Here is a 6,000-nt window from a genome sequence, read left to right on the forward strand (position 1 = left end):
AACCTTAAAAATAAAGCTTCCAGTTATTTTACCAACAAAAAATGGGTTTATTCTGGAAAAGCAGAGAATGGCAATTCGGGGAAGGGAAGATGGGGCAAAACCATAGGCAAGTCTGGAGAACAAAGGAATGGAATATTCTTTCATAGAGGAGAGAGGGCAATTTGGAAGGAACGGTTATGAACAAAGAAGTCCTTTGAAGTAAACAGGGAGTCTGAAGTATAGTGGCTGAGTTGCGACAGTCTCCTTCTCTGGGCGTTGGTGGAGGAGAAGAAAAACCTCCTCCTGGGGTACTGAGGCAGCTAAAGCAGCCCAGCCTTGCAGGAAGTTCCTCTTCCCGTTGGGTGTGAGAGCGCCCCCTGCTGGCCTCCTGACTCCATTTCTAATCCACTTTCCGTTCATTTTATTTATTTATTTATTTATCTATCTATCTATCTATCTATCTACCTAGGTCATTTTTTAAAATTTTTTAAATTATTATTTGTTTCTTATGTTAGTCACCACACAGTATGTCATTAGTTTTTTGATGTAGTGTTCCATGATTCATCGTTTGAGTATAACTCGCAGTGCTCCATGCAACATTTTAATTTTCACATTGGTGACCCTGCCTGCCGAGCCCCAGCCAGCTGCCTTGTTCCCCACACTGCCTTTTAATGTGTCCTTATTGAAGGAAGGAAGGAGCAAGCACGTATGATGTGGGAACCTTGACCCTCTGGCTCTAGGCTGCTGGCTGTGGGTTTGAGATGCAACTTCTGGGCCTGCCCTGACCCCTGAATCACCGTGGACCAAACCCAGCCCTTGCCCAGCATCCTGACTCCTGCTCATCCCTTCGATGTTCCATTCTCTCCTCTGTTGTGATACCAACTGCCCAGGCTGCAATGTTCTCCCAAGAGCATCTGTACCCAGGTACCACATGGGACCCAGATTCTCAGCAATCAGCCTCCCCCCAGGCATTGTGCATCAGGGGAAACAGTGCAACTGAGCAGGAGGCACAGTCTTGCCTCATGGACAGGTGCACACACCAGTCAACGCTGGTGACATGCTGCCAGCAAACTCGGGGCAGGAGAAGGTCCCTAACCCTAACCCTCCCCACCAGGAGTCAGTACCATGCTCAGCCCATTTGGAGAATAATCCTGTTGATTTTATCTGCTCCTACCCAGGGAGCAGGACAGGGAGAAAGGAGTACCTTGGCACCACCAGCTGTGACACCTGTCACTGCCCTGATAATGGAGAAGGCTCGTGACCATCCATATCACATATTCTTTTGGCAAAATGATTGAGCACATGAAATGCCCACAGTCTAACGGTGCCATGCATCTCCCCCAACATGCCAGGCATCTCCATTCCTGCTCTGACTCAGGAAATAACCAACGTGGAATCTAAGCCAAAACAAAGTTGACAAGGTCAAGGCTAGGTCCAGGCAAAACTCACAGATGAGGTGGCCATTGTCAGGCGGTGGTCAGTGGTGGGGCCCGTCCTGGCACCAGCACCCCAGCTACCCGGGCAATCCCTAGGCTTACTCAGTCCAGCCTCATGCAGGTGGAAGATCACATTGGATTCATCACCTCACGTCTTAGAGTAAAACATTCATTCTGCAGCCTGTGGCTCAAAAGCCAAGGATTCAAAGATGGTGGCAGCAAAACAGTGGAGTAGGGAGCCCCCAGGAAGTCATCTCCCCAATGAATGAACAACTGAACTGTCTCGGGCAACTATTTTGGGACTCTCTGGAGCCTAGTAAACCACTTGCAGTCTCCAGGGGACAGCTGGATGAAGAAGCTGGTAAATTTCAGTCCATTGCAGTCAGTTTCCACCTTCTTCACAGCATCTACCAACCCCTCAGCCAGGGGGCAAACAGCCTTGGGACAGTGACGAGTAATTCCGGCTCCTGGCAGCACGATTCACAATAACCAAAATGTGGAAGCAAGCCGAGTGTCCACTGATGAGCGAACAGTGAAACAAAGTACAGCACATTCACACCGTGGGGTGTTACTTGGCCAGAAAAAGGGAATAGAGTACTGATGCACGTTCCCATGCGGACAAACTTAGAAAACACTATGCTAGGTGAAAGAAGCCAGACGCAAGGGCCATGGGTTATGTGATTCTATTTACATGAAGTGTCCAGAATAGGCAAGTCTATAGAGACCACAAGTGAATTAGTGGTTGCTACTAATAGGTATGGACTTTGGGTATGAAATGTTCCAGAACTTGATAGTGGTGATGTTTGCTCAACCTGGCAAATTATATTAAAAACCATAAAGTTGAACCCTTGAAATGGGTGAGTTGTATAGTACGCTAATTGTTATAAAAGGGGAAGTGTTCACAGGGCATTTGCTTCAAGGAAGCCTGTGAGCTGGGGAGAGGCCACAGAAGCAGGACACACATCGGTCGCTGAGATGGTCTGCTCACCTCTAGACTGAGGCAGAATGGGGCTGAGCATCACCGTGCACCAGGTCCCCAGGGCAGTTGATCTACTCTTGAGTGTCCCTGCAGAGATGAGGCTGGCCCTCAAGAAGCCAGCCGAATATGTACATAAATAAAACAACTGAGTTTTTCACAGGTGTTCAGCCAATGCTAAGACATCAATTCTGCTGGGAATGGTGGCTGGCACATTTTGAAGGAAGGACAGCCCCCGGTCCAGAGATCCTGGTGGGAGTTTGAGTGGGGGCAGAGGGCTGGGCTCCTGTCCTCCAGCTCTGAAGACAAAAATGGATCCAAGAGGGCCAGACTTCAGTGGATTCAGTCATGTGGCAGTCACCTGCTGGTCACCCCGCCCCCCCAAGTTTGGGCCAGCCAGCAGGTCCAGAGGTTCCCCGAGGAGGAACCAGCCAGGAGATAGACCTTAGCAGGCAGCCTGCTCAGCCATCACAGGACAGTTACAGACCCCCCTTTTGCTGCAGTCATGTGCCATCTCTCTTCCCAGACAGCCCTCCCTCTGAACTCCTCCTGTGTCCTGTCTCATATGGATACTCGGTAAAATATTTGTTTTCACTTCAGCCATGAACTTGACATTGGAACTCTGTCAAAGTTATGATTTTGCTGCATGCCTCTCACCCATATTTCCTGAAACATCCGTCGACCCAAATCGTGGCCCCCGCATCAGAATTCATTCTGATTTATTGCGTTTCGCCACTTGCTCTGTACCCATTTTTACTGATATATTTGCTCTGTCTGCTCCCAGAGGAATTCATTCACATTTGTTTAATTTGGGGCTTGTTTTCCCGTTATCAGCCTGCACCAAACACAGGCCAGTATTTGCTCCCCTGTCATGTAAATTCCCTCATCGGCCCATTATCCCCTTATCCACTCCACGCCAGAATTCGCAGACTCTGCTTGAGCTTTGTTTGGCTAAGGGATGTTATTCATTGTTTTCAGAGCTAGTAAAACATGATTGTGTTTCCTGAAGTTAAGATTGTCTGCTAGATCCTTTGTACTGTGTTTATATGAACGCAGTCCCCTTCTGCCACGCCTGCCATTTTGCTTGGTCGCTTTCAATGCCTGCGTGAGAAAAGGCACTTGGATCCCAGCCGGGGAAGCAGGAATGTGGGAGCCCAGGAGGGGCACAGGCCTTGAGAGGGGGCCAAGGTCAGAGGACGCTCAGCCCCTGGCAGCAGAAGGGAAGCAAAAAAATGATAGGGTTGAGGCTGGATAAACATGTATGTCTTTGTGGTAAATGAAATAGAATTCTGCACATGAAGAAGGGGGGTGGGTTCCCGGCTCAGGATGCCTTTAACAGGATAAAGTAGGTGTGCATGCCGCAGGAAGACTGCAAATTATGGCCGCAGCCATCCCAGCTCCCGTTATGACCCAGGCATAACCCTGCACCCGAAGGGCATGGATGACAGAGCCGGGCCGCAGCTCAGCATCTAGGACCAGAGAGAGTCTGGGACTTCTCATGGGAAGTGAGAACAGGAACAGTACCCATCCCTGGGGGTCATTGCCAAGAGTCGATGGGCCAAGAGGTGTTTAGCACAGGCCTGGCACCCACTAAGCTCCTGACAGTCTAGACCCATGCCTTTGCCACCTGTGTGGGGTGCCTGCGAGGTGCAGGGAAGCCTCAGGAGACCAGGGTCCCCGCAAGCTGGGTAGAGCTTCAGGGGAAAGCTCCTGCTGCCTTGAAGAGATCAAGGCAGGGTTTGAAATTGAGCAGATTAGAGCTCGGGGCCCCACGTGGAAGAGGATACTTGCTGCTGGCCCTAGGCCTGAGGACAAGAAAGTGACAGAGCCCCCACCCCCAACAGGTTTCTTATATGATAGTGGCTGGTTGCCTGAGGGGAGGTGGCAGGTCACCAAGGAACTGGACCTTTGTGACAGGTTCTGGCCAAGTCTTGGAGACAAAGCTATCCTGAGAAGCTTGACTTTGGCCTCCCTGCAGCCCTTTCTGAGGGGCCCCACACAGAGAGAGAGAGACCGTAGATCTGGGCAGGATGTCACAGACATGCCCCCCCTGGGTCCTGTGGGATTGACCAGAAGCTGGTATACTCAGTGACACTGGGCCAGCCAGACCTTCTCAGCTCCAGCCTGGTGATGATGACCCCAGCTCTAGTGGAGACTCCCCCAGGGAGTAGAGCCCTGGGGACACACTTGGCCTCTCCCCCAAGGCCACGGGGCAGGATACAAAAAGACGCCTGTGGCAGGTTGCTCTGGTGGGTTTGTGCCTCAAGCCCCGTGGGGGGTCTCCTGGGAGTGTGGTGGGACAGAAACAACCACTTGTTATTTTACATATCTCTGTCTACCTTGAGCTTTTTTATCCCAACAAGCATGTGTGACTTCTGTGATAAAATACATGTACTGTGCTTAAGTAACAGCCATAGAAAGAAAAAGCAAAGCAGTGGCTTCTGGCTGAAGTCCTAGACACTCGTGAGAGGCTGGCCTGAGTCTGGATTACGTGACCAGACTTTCATAGCTTTGGATACTGGTGGAAATGGCCCTCGCCCAGCCAGCTGCCTCACATAAGTAGAATGTCTTACTCCCTGCCCATGGCAGTCTGTCCTCCCAAGGCAGGCACCCCTAGTGTACAGGGATAAGCTTTTCCTCTTTCCCCAGGGCCAGGCCTGGCTGTATATGCCAAACTGGCAGGTAGCCGGGGCCTCAGTGCTGCCTGTGTTTCCTGGGAACCATACAGTGACTGGAGGGCTTCCTAGAGGCGACAGCTGAGTTGAGATGAGGAGGACTCTGGCTCGGTGAGGGAAAGCTGGGGCCTCAGGGGTTCACAGTGAAACTTGAAGATGGAGAAACTGGTACGCCCTCCGCTAACCAGCCAGACTCAACCTGAGCTGCCCCTCTAGCGAGCAGAGTGCCCCAGGGGGGGTGGCTCACAGTCTCTGCTTTTGATCTTTGACCCTTTGCCATGGGTACCCCATGCCCTTCTTCTCCCTCCAGCCATGTAGGGATAAGCCCACCTCCAGCAGTCACCATCAGTCCAGCTCCCAAACTTAGGGGGCCAAACGGCCTCTCGTGGTGCTCTGGGCATAGTGGGGAGGCAAGGGGCTCCCTACGCTGCCTCCCCAGTAGGTGCATCAGGACTTTCACGAGGATCCCTGGACACAGGGTCCCTGGATAAAGTAGGGATGGAAAGGAGTTGTACACAGCATGGCTGAGGCCTCTGATCCCGCCTGCTGCCCCAGAGCTTCCCAGGGGCTTCAGGCCTTCTGTAGGGCCGGCTCCTTGGGCTGCATGGGAGGCATTTCACCCCAGGTCTGGCTGAGGGTCACTCAGAGGCCAGGGCAGAGCAGGCCTGACCCACTGGGTCCTTGGAGCAGGGGTTGGGGTTGGTTTGGACCAGGGACTCACCCTGTACCCCCTGATAAAGATGGTTCAGGCCATCCCTAAATGTCACCTCTGAGGGCGCCTGGGTGGCTTAGTCATTTAAGCATCTGCCTTCAGCTCTGGTCATGATCTCGGGGTTCTGGGATCGAGCCCCTCATCAAGCTCCCGAGATCTACGCAGAGTCAGCTTCTCCCTTGGACTCTGCCTCTGCTCCTCCCCACTTGTGCTCTCACTCTC

The sequence above is a fragment of the Lontra canadensis genome, unplaced genomic scaffold (genome assembly GCF_010015895.1).
Source record: "Lontra canadensis isolate GAN:19392208 unplaced genomic scaffold, GSC_riverotter_1.0 scaffold57, whole genome shotgun sequence".
Taxonomy (NCBI): domain Eukaryota; kingdom Metazoa; phylum Chordata; class Mammalia; order Carnivora; family Mustelidae; genus Lontra; species Lontra canadensis.